The following is a 17,155-nucleotide window of genomic DNA, read 5'->3' on the forward strand; positions in this document are numbered from 1 at the left end:
TTTGCACAGAACTGCACAGGTAACAATAGCGTCAGGTCGCACCATCAGATTGGCACCACGCAGGGGCATGGTTGCATGCACCAGGTTGCATGCAGGCAACCTTGTACAAAAGGGCGTACAAGCAAACCTTTAGATGCCAACTTTATTTTACTGTCGGAGAGAACTTGAGAGACAGAATGTTGCCATGGAGGGGAACTACATAAGGAAAGTGTCACAGAAGGTCCACAGAAGGAAACGTCGCAACAACCTTTTCTCCAAAACCAGCAGGCATAAAGAAAAGAAGCGCCTGTACGCTGAAACGCACACATATTAAGAAGCACCCAAGTCACTGCGCAAGGGAGGTGTTGGACGGCCAAGTTGTCGCTGAGTTTGAAGACTCAAAGAAACTGTTCGATGCGTCGAAATCTATCATGGAAGCTTCTTCCACAGGGACTGGGCCACCGGAGGTTGAAACAGAAGATTCAGTCGGATTTAATCCCTGTAATGTCATTACAGCATGTGGGGAGCGCCTTGGCACACCTTCTGGCCTAGAGGGTGTTGCCCGGAGCCCGGAGCCGTGAGCTTCCTTCCCTTGCCCTCCTCGCCTTCCGTGCGGCTACCAAGCCGCAAGACTTGGGGACGCCGGCGCCCGAGGGATGGCGCTAGCGGGGTGAAGGAGCGGGCGGTGGTGGTGAAGAACCGCGTGCGGGGACTGAGACTCGGGGGACAGAGTGTTTTTGGTGCTGGTGTCGGTGTGTGCCCGGACGCGGACTGAGAATGAGCTCCACGTGAGTAAAGAGTTTTTTATTGTACTCAACCGCAGTGTGCCTCATTTCTGGACAGCCGTAGAGAGCAGGTCCACAAGCACAAGACATCAAGGAAGCAATGCTTCCTTTAAGCTCCGCAGCCGGCCCAGACGGTCTATCATCAAAAAGCTGAGTCAGATCCCACCAGTAGTGCTCACAGTATTGCTTAACACACTGCAATTACTCAAACGTATACCGGTGTGTCTGCGAAATACCAGAACCATCGTTCTTCCCAAGAAAGTGGGTGCTCCACATGATGCGAACTTCAAGACAATCACTGTCAATGGTCCTCCTCGCACTGATGCACAAGATGTATGCCAGCCGACTACAAGCGGCGGTAACCCTAAATTACCGCCAGCGAGCCTTCATCCCGGCCTACGGGTGCGCCGAGAACGTGGTCATCCTAACCACTGCACTAGAGAAGGCAAAAGGGAAGCAAAGCCCCTCTGCATGGCATCTGTGGATGTTGCAAAGGAACTCAATAGGGTGGACTTGCAGAGAATACCGGGGGGTTTGCGGAGAAAAGGGATCGGCGAAGACTTCCTGAATTACATCCAAGACTTTGATACCATGGCCACAACGGTGCTCCAGTACAAAAATGAGTCTCCTCGTCCTTCCAATGATTGGAGTAATGCAGGGCGATCCGCTCTCCCCTCTGCTCTTCAATCTGGTGATAGACGAATGGTTAGCGACACGAGACCCAAACATCAAGTTCCAAGGGGAGACAATAGATGCCAACTGCATGGCATTCGTGGGTGATATAGTATGATGGTCGCAACACCAGAAGGGCTGCAACAACAGCTAAGCGTCCTAGAGCAGTTTTTGGCAATGAGAAGGCTCCAAGTGAACCCTGCGAAGTCTCTATCACTCTCGTCCCGTCAGGCAAAGAAAAGGTGTCAAAGATCGACACGAACCCCACATTTACCATCAACGGTGAACCGACCACAAAGGCCAACACAACAACCTGTTGGTGACATCTCAGTATCAGCTTCAATGCCCAGCTTCAAAAAAACATTGACCTGATGCGCAAATACAAGAGCCTACAAAGACTTCATGAGCAAGCAAAATCACAGCTGAAAAGTGCAAGAAAAAAATTAGCGTCTGCTCAATAAAAAAATAGATGCATTAACTGCTTCAAGCTTTTGAACAAGAACCAAACAACTGCTCTGACGAAAAAAACTACAAAAGGGTCCAAATGCTCTGAGAAGACTATCAGAGCAGCGTTTCAGATTAAACATGCATGCGGTACCACAGGATATGAACTGCGAAGGTCATTGTCCTATCCATTACCCTCGAACAGAACCCTGGTTAGAAGACTTCGGAACATCCGTTTTTTGCTGGGTGCTCTTCAAGAAGTGTTAGATGTTTTAAAGCGCAAAACAGAGACAACGCAAGACATAGAAAAAGACTGCGTTATTCATGGACGAGATAGAAATAAGCCAGAGTTTCGATCACGACCGCTCTGCAGACTGCCTTTTCGGGGGTACCACACTGCCAGAGTGCAGGCTGCCAACCACGCCCTCATGTTCATGATTGGTGGGCTAAACACAAGGTGGAAGCAGGTCATAGTTTATCACTTCACTGGGCGATCGGTTGGCGGGGCAATCCTGAAAGATCTTTCACTTAATTCAGCTCTGTTTCAATATCTCGTTGCGAGTGCTTGTGGTAACCAGTGATATGGGATCAGCTAATTGTGCAGTATGGCGCGAACTGGGGTTCTCCAACAACAGGCATTCAGAGACAGTCTCTTGTGTACCACACCCGCACCTTGGAGACCGGAAGTTGTTCTTTATGGCTGACCCAGCGCATGTTTTCAAAAACATTCAGGGTCAGCTGCTTCATTCAGAAACATTTACACTAGGAAAAGAAATAGTAAAGGAGCAGGGCCTTCCTGGAAAAACTGTGAGCCTTGAACATATTCAAGCAGTCCTGGAATTTGACACAGATGATGACCTAAAGGTTGCGAACAAGTTGTCTGACATCTACACTAGCAGTGGACACTTTACTAAGACGAAGGTGAATGTTGCAGTTCAAATGTTTCGTGAAGCCCCTCCTGCTATCAGGTATCTGATCAAAATAGGAGAGTTCGAGCCTGAAGCAGAAGGGGCAGCTTGGTTCCTTGAACTAGTGATAGTGAGCAAATGGTACACGCTCATGTCATCACGGCACCCAGTGGTTGCTTTGAGCTATTTTGATCGCTTAAAACACGAAGATGCAGTTAAAATCCTGGAACTGGCATGCACAACTTTCTGCCGCATGAACATGGGAGAAACTGCCCACTGGAAACCTTCCCAAGCCGGTCTCCTGATTTCAACGACAGTTGTCCTGCGTCTGTCTGAAGAACTGCTGAATAAACGCGGCTACCGGTATTTGCTTAGAGGTAGACTTATAAAGGATTGCCTTGAGAATATTTTCTCAACCCCGCCAACCCCGTGGCCTTCGAGGCCCACAGATTTGGCAACACCACCACAGTGGTTGTGCTTTTCTCCAGTCCTAAGGTGCCCAATTACGTCAAGTATGGGTCAATGCTACTGCGGTGTGGACTATACAGACAGCACTACGAAGTTTGCCGCCACTATGGCAAGATAGGACACCGAGCCGATGTGTGCCCGAACCCCAACGCCTGAGTGTGTTTTGCCTGTGGCACGCCCAACCCCACCCAAGATCACGCGAACGCCTGCAAGCCGTGCTGCAAGCTCTGCAATGGCCCGCACCCAACCGGAGAAGCCGGCTGCACAAACAAATACAAGGTTCACATAGTTGCCACTCGGAGGCGCTGGGAGCGACGAGCGAAGGCGCAGCACCAGCAGCAGCCTGACCGCGGGGATTTCCCACAGCTGCAGCCACCGCCGGCGCACCAATCGCATGCGCAGCAGCAGCAGCGCCCTCCCTGGCGGCCGCCAGAGCCGCTCTCACCAACGCAGCAACGGACGAGAGCGCTCGGCCAGTCAAGGACGCAGCGCGCGCCGCTCCACGTCGCGAACGGGACAACGCATCGGCCAAAGCAACACCATCAGCTGGGCAGACGCCGCTCGCCCGCAAATCACGGCCACCTAGCAGCAGAAGATAGCTACCGGAGCTAACCCAGGGATGCTACAACTACGGACAGAGAACGCACACCTCAAGTGTCGCGTCAAAGAGCAAGATGCCAAGCTCGCAGCACAGGCTGCAACGATCGAAGCTATCAATGCCAAGCTCGCTCAGCTCTTGGAGCTGCAGCGCAACCTGCCACGTGGTTACTATGACAGCTCCGCGGACGCCCACGCCACCACCTCACCGCCCGAACCCGAAGACACCCCGGAACCCATCCACAAGGACAGCGAAACCGACAGGCCCCAGTCCAACCGCAACAATACTGCGAATAAGGCCACCGAACCACAACCCAAGCACCGCACGCTAGAGAACACCAAAGAAAGAAGACTTCTCGCGCGTCTCGACCACCAACAAGATCGACAGGACAGACTCGAAGATGCCGTAAAGTCACATGCCGACCGCCTCACGGCGCTGGAGAACACGTGTCAACAAATGATGCATACCATGCAGAACATGCAATCTATGGAGCTTCAAATCTGCGCCCAACTGCAACAAGAAAATGCACCGCCACCTCCGCCACCGCCGATGATACAAGCGGACCAACAGCCACCATACGCACCCGCCCCTGCCCAATCATGGCCCGCAGCCTCAGCTCATCACGCCCATGTCTAAGAACGCCCAGCGACCATGGTCCACCGCGCCATCTCACGGTGTGGCAGTGGAACGCTAATGGAGTCCATAGCAAGATGCGACGACATTGGCCATCGACGCGGCACGGTCCGGCAGGTGATGGACATCGTCGCGCGGCAACGGCCGAAAACACCGTCTCCACTGAGACGCGCAGTGAGTAGGCGGCCGTAGCAGGGAGGTCCACCACACAGCTCACCGCCCGATCCCTTCTTTCCCCACCCCACTACTGCTGGACATGATAATAAATGTTTTATCTCTCTCTCGCATGTCATCACGGCACCCAGTGGTTGCTTTGAGCTATTTTGATCGCTTAAAACACGAAGATGCAGTTAAAATCCTGGAACTGGCATGCACAACTTTCTGCCGCATGAACATGGGAGAAACTGCCCCCTGGAAACCTTCACAAGCCGGTTTCCTGATTTCAACGACAGTTGTCCTGCGTCAGTCTGAAGAACTGCTGAATAAACGTGGCTACCGGTATTTGCTTAGAGGTAGACTTATACAGGATTGCCTTAAGAATATTTTCTCCGTCATCAGGCTTCAGAAAGCCCATCCCGAGCACATATGATGTGAAGTGTGCTCTGACGTTAATATGTGTCAGCCAATTCTTGCACACACCAACATCATCTAGCTATAATGTGGATGACACCATGCACCTAGCTGACCTCCTGGACCCCAGTACCAAGAAACAAGTTCTGGAGGAAAGTCACGAGAACGAGGAAGCTGAAGAGCTGGAAAACGTTATTTTGTATAACAACAGTGGAACGTGACATCCTTGCATATGCAGGAGGTTTTCTCCTGAAGCCCGTCTTGAAGTCTATTGATGAGTGCAACGACGACAAATACAGCACTCTCGTTCAGCTTAAAGGAGCCATGAAGAGAAAATGCAAGTTGGTTTTATTCGAAAGATTTCGTGTTTTATAGTGCCCCCAGCGCTTGTCCGGATACAAACGGTGCTTTATTCACTGAGAAATTAAACAATTGAGGTTAAAATTTTGATTTTCCCACTCAATCGTGCGTTTTCGTGGTCCCAAATGACATCACAGGAACCGACCGCTCTGCAGCCTAGAATACCTTCATTCACGCATCCGCCGTACAGGGTAGAGACACGTATACGCTGGCGCCGCCATTTTCGGTTGCTCGCTCGCCGCCGAAGCAAGTCATTGTGTCAAAACCGCGCTAAAATTATCGCTGCAACGCGGTTTACTGAAGAAGTTTGAATCATATTGTCCGTTTCGCGTTGCTAGGTCTCGTGGGAAACGAAAAGAATAACACGTTGAGCCCGTTGGCCCAATTGCGGCGGCACAGGACCGTTCAAAGGTTGTCTCCACCCTGTACAGCGGTGTTGGTTTGTTCCCGCGTTTCTTTACGTTCCGTAACCTAGATGGCGTCACCATACCATGGCAAGCGTTTGGTTAGTTTTTGCCCGCATTTAAACCTGGCTTGTTTTTGTTCTGGGAGAAAATATTCGTTCCCTGAAACAGTGCTCGCTCGACAAATGGGGTCACGTAAGACACCGTTGCTTGCGTCAATCGGCCAGTGTCGTCTGAGACAACCCCAAGCCCCGTAGTGCTGTGCAGCTAAACCAAACATGCTGTGCGCAGTACGAACAGCAGAACGCATCAGTACTTCTATGTTTACATGTGCTTTCGTAACTTCCACTGTTTGTCCCATCATTCTTATTGCTTTGTAAAGAATGTGCCCTAAATTTAAGCGCAAATCGCTCGTTCGTCTAGTTTGTAAGCTCTACCTAATTTGCGTCTGCTTCTGCCAGCCTCCGCCAATCGCAGAGCTTAGCTCATGTGACATCATAGGTTCTGTTGCGGGAAATGAGCTGGTGGGTCGCATGACCATTCCCGTTTTTCCTAATTATGTAGCTTATTCGAGCGAAGTTTACGTTAAAAGTGGTGTCAGTATGATTCTAACGAGACAATCTTTTGAATGAACCAAACTTGTGTTTTCTCTTCATGGCTCCTTTAAAGAGTACACTAAGGGCTCTGGTGAACTCATTCAACCTAGCCAAGCTGTGATAGAAGTGCTGATTGATTGTGAAGAGCACTTCAAGGCCTTTGCCGATGAAGACGGAATCTTGGTGCTCAAACCCCATTCGCAAGCATCGTTCCCCCGTACGGGAACGATGAGCACCACACCCCCACTGCACATGCCTGGCCAAGCACCGCTGAGGATGATTGTGGCAGGATGACCCTAGGGATTGGCCAACCAAAGAATCCATCACGAGATAGCTTCGCATTCAACCACTGTCGTCATCTTCCGGTAGGGGAACCCTGAGTACCACACCCCCACTGCGCATGCCTGGCCAGGCACCGCTGATGATGATTGTGGCAGGATGCCTATAGGGATTGGCCAACCAAAGAATCCATCACGAGATAGCTTCGCATTCAACAACTGTCGTCATCTTCTGGTAGGGGAACCCTGAGTACCACACCCCCACTGCGCATGCCTGGCCAGGCACCGCTGATGATGATTGTGGCAGGATGACCCTAGGGACTGGCCAACCAAAGAATTCATCACGAGATTGCTTCGCGTTCAACCACTGTCATCATCTTCCCGTAGGGGAACTCCGAGTAGTATGCGAGGCATTCCTCCTCTCCGGCATTCCTCCTCTCCTCTCCGGGATTGCGCAACGAATGGCAACACCTGCGGCTCTGCGCGTGATAATGCGAAGCAGCTTAGGGTTAGAGACGACGCGACGGTAGCCGCCGCCACTGTAGCTCCGCGGTATAAATGACCCGCGCGCGCTTCGCTCCCCTCATTCTTCTGTTGCAACACTGCGATCGAACTGAAAACTAATGGGAACTTGAGTCGAGTCCACGGCTGCTTCACATAGCACTCAGGGTTCCCCTAGGGGAAGATGGTGAAATTTTTTTTTCATGACCTCTTGGGCGTATATCCCTCATACAAAGAGCTGGTGGAAGCAGTAAGGGTGTTACTTGTTTCGAGCCATGGGCAAGCCAATGTGAAACTGGCTTGCCCATGGAGAAGCCAGGTCGAACTGGTAAGCCAGTGTTCAGCGTCAACTGCCAGATCTCCGTACAGAATCTGGTAGGTTCGTCCCATATTTCACAGCGCATCGTATGTGATGAAGTGTAGAGGGCCGGTGGGATTATGAACACTCCTATCTCAAAAGAACTCACACTAGCTGCGTCTGCAGCGAGGCATCATTATGGCGCACACTTGCAATCACAAAAGAAACAGTCCAAGGAAAATTCCCAGCAGACAAAACAGCAGATAATAATGCAGGAAGTTGAAGGCCTGCAGATGAAGAAAGAAGAAAAAAAGTTGAGGCCGTTGCTGCCGATTTAACGGCCTCTGATGATGAATATGCACAAAAGGCTGAAGCAAATGGTGACACCAAGAACCTGGTGAATTCGAAAAGGCTGAGAAAGAGAGAAAGAGCCAAGGCTCTTTGAAGAATGCGGCAGCGCTAAGATGCAAATAGCTAACCAACTGAAAGCCCTGCCCTGAGCGCCAGAAATGCATCTAGTCTAAAGAAACTGTAGATGCAATCTCCAGAACTCTATCTTGTCGAATGAAACTACGTGAAATCTGCAGAACTTCACGTAGACAAGTTAGACTAACTTCATCTAGAAATATGTGAAATCTTCAGAACTTCATGTAGTCAGATGAGATAACGTACAACCTCTAGAACTAGCTTCATCAAGTTGAAGGAAACTATGTGCAACAAATTCAAGTGAAATCACTTTTTTCCACTGGTTTGAATCCCACCTGGTCAATTTTGACCTTTTTTTTCTTGGCGCGCAAGGTTGTAGTACATTTTTATTGCTGAATATTTGCTCGCACGGCCTCTTTTGTGCGGCCAATGCTTAGCATTAGAAAAGGCAACCAGCCTCTAAAATCTTTATCATTTATTTATTTAGTGTCTTTTTTGTTGGTGCTTACTATGCTGTACACTCAAATTATTTTCTGGCATAATCAGTGGTTTTGCTTACCATCTATGTTACTTCACACCTTCCCGGTCTTCGATGCGGATTTTGGAGAATATATTGATTACGACAACATGCTTGCATCACCTCGGGCTTCCAAATAAAAGTAGTGAGGTTGACAGACGCCACTACACCTCCACCTGCTCCTTCTCCTCCTTCTCCTCCTCCTGTTGCTGACCAAACAGAGCTGTAAGATCATATTTAACGTTTCGAAAGTGCTTGAATGGGCATAAAAGCACGAGTGTTGTAGCCCTTATAGGCACGCTCATTTCAGTGCGCACTTTTTGTTGCACTCCCAGCCCTGAAGTGGCACCACTGAACTTTGTAAATGCTGGGGTATGGCTCAACCTACATCTATACATGTTTCCTCAGACCATACCTCGGCAAAGTTGGCGCGGCTCACTCAAACTCACTCACAATTTTTTTTTTCGAATCACCACTCACTCAAACTCAGACTCAATGCTGAGCAGCACATCTGCGCTCACTCAAACTCAAACTCACATTGAGCTCAAAACTCAGAACTCACTCGGACTCAAAACTCAAAATGTACTCAGAACTCAAAATGTACTCAAACTCAAAATGTAATCAAAACTGAAAATGTACTCAAACTCAAAATGTACTCAAACTCAATTTGGACTCAAAACTCAAAATGTACTCAAAACTCAAAATGTACTCAAACTCAAAGTGTACTCAAACTCAAAATGGACTCAAAACTCAAAATGTACTCAAACTCAAAATGAACTCAAAACTCAAAATGGACTCAAAACTCAAAATGTACTCAAACTCAAAGTGAACTCAAACTCAAAATAGACTCAAAACTCAAAATGTACTCAAACTCAAAATGAACTCAAAACTCAAAATGGACTCAAAACTCAAAATGTACTCAAACTCAAAGTGAACTCAATACTCAAAATGTACTCAAACCTCAAAATGTACTCAAACTCAAAATGTACTCAAAACTCAAAATGTACTCAAAACTCAAAATGTACTCAAACTCAAAATGGACTCAAAACTCAAAATGTACTCAAAACTCAAAATGAACTCAGAACTCAAAATGGGCTGAGAACTCAAAATGAATTCAAAATTCACATGGCCTCACAGAGATTGAGACAGTCAGAGAGTGAGAGTGAGAGTTTGAGTGTGAGATTGAGAGTGTGAGAGTGAGAGTGAGAGTGTGAGTGAGAGTGAGAGTGAGAGTGAGAGTGTGAGTGTGAGTGAGAGTGAGAGTGAGAGTGAGAGTGTGAGTGAGAGTGAGAGTGAGAGTGTGAGTGAGAGTGAGAGTGTGAGTGTGAGTGTGAGTGTGAGTTTGAGTAAGAGTGTGTACCTTTTGCTGTATACCTTTTGCGATATCCTCATAATTATAACCAGAAAGCATTTTCATATTTGTCCCACGTGACCCCCTCGACGAGACCTTTAATTTGATACCCCACACACCCTAGCAGGGTCATATGGAATTCATACCAGTCAAACTAACCATGACTCATGACTGTAACCAGGACGCATTATTTAGGTGTCCGACATGATTCCCCTAACTGGAACCTTCAATTTGACGCCCCACATGCTTCAGCGGCCTCACCTTGAATTTAACCCCATCTATGACTCATAATGACCATCTCATGATTCGAACTACGAAGCCTTTTTTTATTTGTACCACGTGATTCCCCTCTTCAAGACCGTAAATTTGATACCCTACACTCCCTAGCGGGTTCACTTCGAATTTTACCCCAATATAAGACTCGCCATGACAATCTAATGGTTATAACCAGGAAGCATTTTTGTATTTCTCCCACGTGATTCGGCTCATCAAGACCATTGATTTGATACCCATCACATCCTAGCGAAATCAATTTGAACGTTAAACCAATCAATGACTAACCATGACTATCTCATGATATAGCCCTACCACATTTTTGTCCCACGTGATTTTCCTTATCGGAACCTTCAATTTGATACCCCGGACACCCAGTGGCATCATTGTGAATTTTAACCTAATTTATGACCCATTTTGACTATGTCATGATAATAATCAGGAAGCACGTGATTACCCTCATCGAGACCTTTAATTTGATACGCCCTAGCATCATGAACCTGAATTTTAACCGAATCTTTAATTTACCATGACTACGTCATGATATATCCATATCTCATGTTCGTCCCGAATGATTCCCCACATCGAGACCTTGAATTTGATTCCCCACATGCCCTCGCAGCATCATTTTGAATTTTAACCCAATCTATGACTCATTATGACTGCCTGATGACTACAATCAGGAAGCATTTTTTTTATTTACCCCGCGTGATTCCGTTAATCCGGACCTTTCATTTGATACCTTACACGCCTTAGCCTCATCAGTTTCACTTTTCACCCAATCTAATGTGGTCATTATTCTGTCTTAAGGGGCGCTGCCCAGTCAATTCAGCTAATTCATTTGAAACAGTAGAAAGGACAGCCCCCGCCCCCATTTCCCCCCGGCTCTCACCTCTTCCTTTGTGACCCCTAGTATATCAAGCCGTTAACAGTAGCAGGCGAACAACCAGCACGCCAGCGCCGCCGTGTGCTTTCCCACCACCCTTTCCCACGCTCTTAGTGGATCCGTCAGGAGGAAAAGTTAAGACAACCCTTTTTTATGACCTCACCAGTCAATTATCACTCACGCGCCCAGCCGCGAAAATTAGGTATACAGCAAGTGCTTATGGCCATAAAAATTCAACAAGACACTAAAAAAAATCAGACACCACCTCCCTCCCAACCGATCATGCAGATCGCGATTGGTGCCATACCCGCAGGTAACTTGAATTCCGAGCCCACAGTGACGCATGAAACTTAACAGCCAACCATAGCTGCCTGCTAGGCTAATCATATGTACTCAAACTCCAAATGGACTTAAAACTTCTATTTACTCAGAACTCAAAATGTACTCAAAACTCAATATGTAATCAAACTCAAAATGTGCTCAAACTCAAAATGTACTCAGAACTCAAAATGGACTCACACTCAAAATGTACTCAGAACTCAAAATGGACTCAAACTCAAAATGGACTCAAACTCTAAATGTGCTCAGAACTCAAAATGAGCTCAAACTCAAATTGTACTCAGAACTCAAAATTAACTCAAACTCAAAATGGACTCAAACTCAAAATGCACTCAGAACTCAAAATGGACTCAAACTCAAAGTGTACTCAGAACTCAAAATGGACTCAAACTCAAAATGTACTCAGAACTCAAAATGGACTCAAACTCAAATTGTACTCAGAACTCAAAATGGACTCAAACTCAAAATGTACTCAGAACTCAAAATGGACTCAAACTCAAAATGGACTCAAACTCAAAATGTACTCAGAACTCAAAATGGACTCAAACTCAAAATGTACTCAGAACTCAAAATGGACTCAAACTCAAAATGTACTCAGAACTCAAAATGGACTCAAACTCAATCGGACTCAAACTCAGTCGTGATCACTCGGCTCAAACTCACTCAAGCTCAAACTCACCATGCCACACTAGCCTCGCGCTCACTCAAACTCAAACTCACGCGTGAGTTTGAGTCCAAATGAGTCTGAGTGAGTGGACTCATGAGTGAGTTTGCCGACCTCTGCCTCAGACACAGAAGAACATACTTCACAATTTGGCGAAAGTCAAATCCAGGGCAGAGCTGTCATCCACGATACGAGTTTCCTCAGACACCGAAGCGCATAGAGCACAATTTGAATTACCCTTTAAGTGAGGGCTTTTTGGGGGTACCAGAAACAAACGAATGGAATATCTTCGACAAATACGAACTGCGACTTTACAGTGCCCTGTGGTTTTGCCTGCCAATTTTGATTTTCACAATTCTCTTTTTTTAAGTTTCAACAAATGGTGCACCTAAATATCCACCTCGTGTCTCCCGCCGTATTCGAAACTTTGACAACCTTACAAGTAATAAACAGTACTTGCAATTCGAATTCATTCACAGTGCAGTTTTACCATTCCAAGTTTTCAAATATTCAACATTCGCAAATAATACAGCCATAAAACTTAGATCTCACATTGCTTGTTTCGTTCAATGCTGAAGCCATGCAAAAATGCCCCACACGTGCAAACCTTGTGAGAAACAATAGACCGATCCCTACAGGCAACGATGAGACCACCACTGCCATGGCAGCCACAGTGCATACCGGTACTTACAGTCATCCGGGCACTCCAGCCATCCAGAGTGCCTGTGCATGCCATTTCCAGTATTCTAGTTCGCGTGGACCTACCGAGGAATTCACCTGCTGCGTTCCTGGGTGCTACAGCGCCACAAGGGACAAAGGCTTTGGATTGATAGCCTTTCTTACAGAACGAAAGCTTCGGGAGACGTGGATTTCCCGGATCAACAAGGCTGAACGGGGGGGCAGTAAGACAGCTCATTAAGTGTATAGTGCCATTTCAAAACTAAACAAGTGTATTTCTGTCGTTTCTTTTCTCGGAATGTAACATGATGAAGCTGAACACGGCAAAGAATATTATCTTTGCTCACTTTGCCTGTGTATGCTCTTGTCGGATATCTCAGCCACCATTCGCATAGTGGTTGTACATGCCAGGCATTTTGTTTCTGCTTCTTCCCCTTTCTTTGATTTTTTTAGTTACTGCATACTGTTATTAAAAGTTGCTGAGCTGAGGTTTTCTAGATATTCACGTTGTGCAAGTACAGCCCCCCATACGGGGCTTACATTGCTTCTTTTTTTACAATGCACGTAGCAAGCATGCGTGAATAAGAAAAGGTCAGCTCATATATGATGCTCTCGTAGTAGTACTGCTATACATAGACTAATTTTTAGAAACAATAAAATTTACGTCATGGGACGCTTGGTAACAACTTAGTTGGACCTTGGTGGGCGAAAGGACGACGAGCTTTCGCGGATCGCCTTATAGCAAACGGTGTCTCCAGAACATCGCACTTACTTTCCACAAGATAGTCATCTGGCACATACATTCAGCCGATTTTGCTGCAGCTAAGCAGATAAGAGGCAGCAGCCGCTGTATATTTTATGTGTCTGCCAGTGTCGCATAAAACCAAAAAATAAAACTTCATTTTTGTCATTTGCACGTGTAATATGAAACCTCATGTACAATTCTCGAGAGAAAGTGATACTGTTGTCTCGCAACGTTAGCATACAAGCTGGACATTTCTTATAGAAATCTGGAAAGTGCACTACAGTCATCTTGACGGCGTTCAGTCTGTCATAAGCAACAATGCAGGAACACTTTCTGCCCAAGTTCTCCAAGTTTATTCCAACCATGGGACTGTTTCTACTGCAGCTAATGCTGTTTTGTTATGTCTGTCCACAGCAGCTTTGAGCAGTTCCTGTGCACACCAAAACTTCTCCACGAAAAAATATATGTAGCTGCTTTGTAGTCGTCCTCAGCTGCATTTATTATTTATTTATTATTTATTAGCCGTGTTAAGCTTCAGTGTTAAAAGAAAAAACATGGTGTTTGTCAACAAGCAGGCAAAATAACAGGCCCTTTCAAGACTAGTATACTTGCAGATGCTTTCTGGCGTTTCTTGACGCTAAAGGGTGTTGGAGAGGAGGACATGCCTGAGCGCCACAAGTTGCTCACACGCTACCTGGCACAGAAGTGTGCCGACCTCCGCTGCTGAGCTCAAGAAAGGCACTGTGCAAATTGCACTTCAAGGAAGGTACTGTGCATTCCAGCTTTCTGCACAAGGACTGTCAGTTAGGCTAGCTGGTAGTCATTTATGATTTATTTATTCATTTATTTATTTATTTATTTTACTGCAGTGACCACTTTGATGGAGGCAAAACGAAGTATATGAACCAAATGCCTCCCAAATTTTCCCTGAGCCAGCAAATGTGGAAAGGAGGCGCCCACTGATAATAAAAAAAGCCATATGCGCACAAAGAATGTGGAGAAATAGCATGTCGAGGTTGCATATGCACCACTTAATATTTCGTACAGCTTGACGCAGGCAATGGCTACATAGGGTTATGCTACTGCATAAAAAAAAGCGATGATCCTTAGTAAACTTCAACTCATATTAAGTTACAAAAATGCAGTGTACAAATTCTCACGTGCAGCTGCACACTGTTAATAACATCACTGAAGCATGTGGCTTTCTTTTTTTCATTTTAACCTGCCAGGCAGGAGTTCCCAAGAGCTCAACTGTGCCACCCCAACATGACCAAGAAGTCTCTGCCATCACTAGTAACAGCAGCAACAGTGAGGAGGCTTCACAGCAAGGCGCTCATATACAACTCACCACAGGTACAGCAGCCAAGAGAAGAGTTAGAATAAGCTTGAGAGAAAATGGCTGAACAAATTCATATGTAACAACGGAGCTACTAGAACAAGCTGAAACTGCTCACGCACATGTTGCAGAGTTAAACCCCCAGCTGAAATGCACTCGACATGACCACACCGATGCAAAAAAGCTAACTGCATTCAGCAGGCAAAGTTGGAAGATGAAAAGGTGTTGAGCTACACCAGCTTCCTATCCAGAATCCTTCGGCCGCTTTTGGTTCCTCTTTGAACAAGATGCCAAAAGGCTGCAGTTGTGGCAAATGAAGGAAATTGAGTGAGAAAAATTTCATCCTTCTCTTGAAGGCCCAGTTCACGCTCATCGTGATGACGCTATGGCTTGGTCTTGATGTCCTTGACCTTGCATACTATGGAATTATTTTCCTAAGTCGGCTTTCCCCCAAAGCAGATGCGGGACGGTCGACACAAACTGTGCCAGACTGGCGAAACCAGAGAATCAGGCCTTCTCCAGGCGAACTTCTAAGCCCGGCTCCAGATGAAGAAGAGGAGGAGGATGCCTTGGCCGGCATACAACTGCATGGATTTGTCCCAGTGGCTGGAGACATTGCCCGGGCAATGAGAGCACAGCAGGAATTCTAACTCAGGGAGTCGTGCCCAGCCTTTCTCCTTGTGGCCCGACACACCCATGGGTTGTCCCATTTGGTTCCCAAAGAGGACAAAAGGTCAGCGGCATTGGCGGTGGGCCATGCAAAAACGGTTAACACTAGCAAGCTCGTACCTATCGAAAGGTTTAGCAGTTTAAGTCACCTACTATGGGTCAATGCTTGGTTACGGCATTTTGTCAACAACTGTCAGCAAAATGCAGAAAAGAATAGGGGCTTACTCAGAGCATAAAAACTAACAAAGGCCGAGCTCCTCCTGCTCCACCAAGTTCAGGGAGAGGCATTTGGGAGTGCAATTAGCCGGCTCGAACACGACGGGCCTACCCATCAGGCCTCCCCAGTGAGAAACTTGAATGTTCAAAGATAACGACGGGCTTCTGCGACTAAAGGGACGTCTGAAACACTCGGAACTTCCCTACGAGATGGCACATCTGATCGTGCTGCCTGCAGCACACCACTTCGTGGAATTGCTGATCGACAACACACATTGGCAGTTGTTTCACGCATACGCCTGATGTGTTAACTCAGTTGAAAGAGACCTTCTGAATTGTATGAGTACACCAAGCAATAAAGAAGGTCCTAAGCCATTGCATTACCCACCAGAAAATACACAGCAAAAGGGCAATCGAGCCGACTGCTCCACTGCCATGAGACCGTGTGTCAAAGGCGGCTCTATTCATTGTCATGGGGATTTACTTCACAAGACCGGTCCTCACTAAATACAACGGCAAAACGCAGAAGTCGTACCTTTTACTTTTTACACGTGCTGTTACCAGGGCTGCGCATCTGGAGGTTGTCAGCGACATGTCGACGGGAAGTTTCCTCCAGACATTTTGTTGCTTTGTGGCACGGCATTGGCTTTGCCGCACCACCTACTCTGACAATACCAAAACATTTCGCCAAGATTCCAGCAAGCTGAACAGATTGTGGAAGGCCATGTGAAAACAGGAAACACTCTAATATCAGAACTATCAACCGGCATCGGAAAGCCAACACATGAAGAAAAACTCCTCTCTTGAACACGTCCAAGAGAGCCTCACTGCATTGTGCAGTGTGCCGGCCAGCCTCTTTTGCCAACCACCTGCCTGGTCAGCCCGAGCAGGTGTACTGCCCGTGACATCATGAATGCCATGTCACGTACCCTAGAAGAGGTCCATCTCAGACTAGCTGCAGCTATCTATCCCCTCCCCCCTTTTTTTTCACTCGCATCTGCCCCCAGATGGTTGAGAGGTGCTCATTCAACCTCTGCCTTAAATTCAAAATGTGTGAGTGGATTAGAAACCACTACTCTTAAGCAGAAGCAATTTGTGGTGCAGGGCACAAGAGAATCCAACACCACAAAGGTTATGGATTACGTTCTTCACCAGAGTGGCCACAAAAGCAGTGGCTGACGACAGAGATGGTGTGATGTGCGCACCCAAAGTTTTTCTTGGTGGCAGGTGTACATCATACTTGGGGATTAGTGTTTTCCGCTTAATCCAGGTTGGTTTGCTGAATTCAGCTTCACCTGAGTAAGATCAGTTTCTTCAACTCCCACATGCAAGGATGTGCAGTGTCCTTCGTGCTCCATTCTCTTCTCTGTGAGAATTTATGCAAAAGCAAAAAAACCCAGGAAGCTTTTGGATGTGACTGGCAAGATTAGGGACAACACAAAAACTAAAATGAATATTCACAACAAGAAATGTGTTTAGCTGCCATTCACCCATGACAGCCAGAGATGTATACAGACTAAAAAATAAAAACCAAAACTGCGGAAGCCTAATCATATTCTAT

At 46.9% G+C, this 17,155-nt stretch overlaps 1 long non-coding RNA gene across 1 annotated transcript in view; it reads right to left on the bottom strand.

Annotated features, from left to right (window-relative positions):
• Window positions 1–17,155, bottom strand: part of LOC144168913 (uncharacterized) — a 120,492-nt gene that overhangs the window by 70,655 nt on the left and 32,682 nt on the right. The window lies entirely within an intron of this gene.

The sequence above is a fragment of the Haemaphysalis longicornis genome, unplaced genomic scaffold, assembly GCF_048455015.1.
Source record: "Haemaphysalis longicornis isolate Haplotype H1 unplaced genomic scaffold, Haemaphysalis longicornis Haplotype H1 scaffold_2, whole genome shotgun sequence".
NCBI classification, from domain to species: Eukaryota; Metazoa; Arthropoda; class Arachnida; order Ixodida; family Ixodidae; genus Haemaphysalis; species Haemaphysalis longicornis.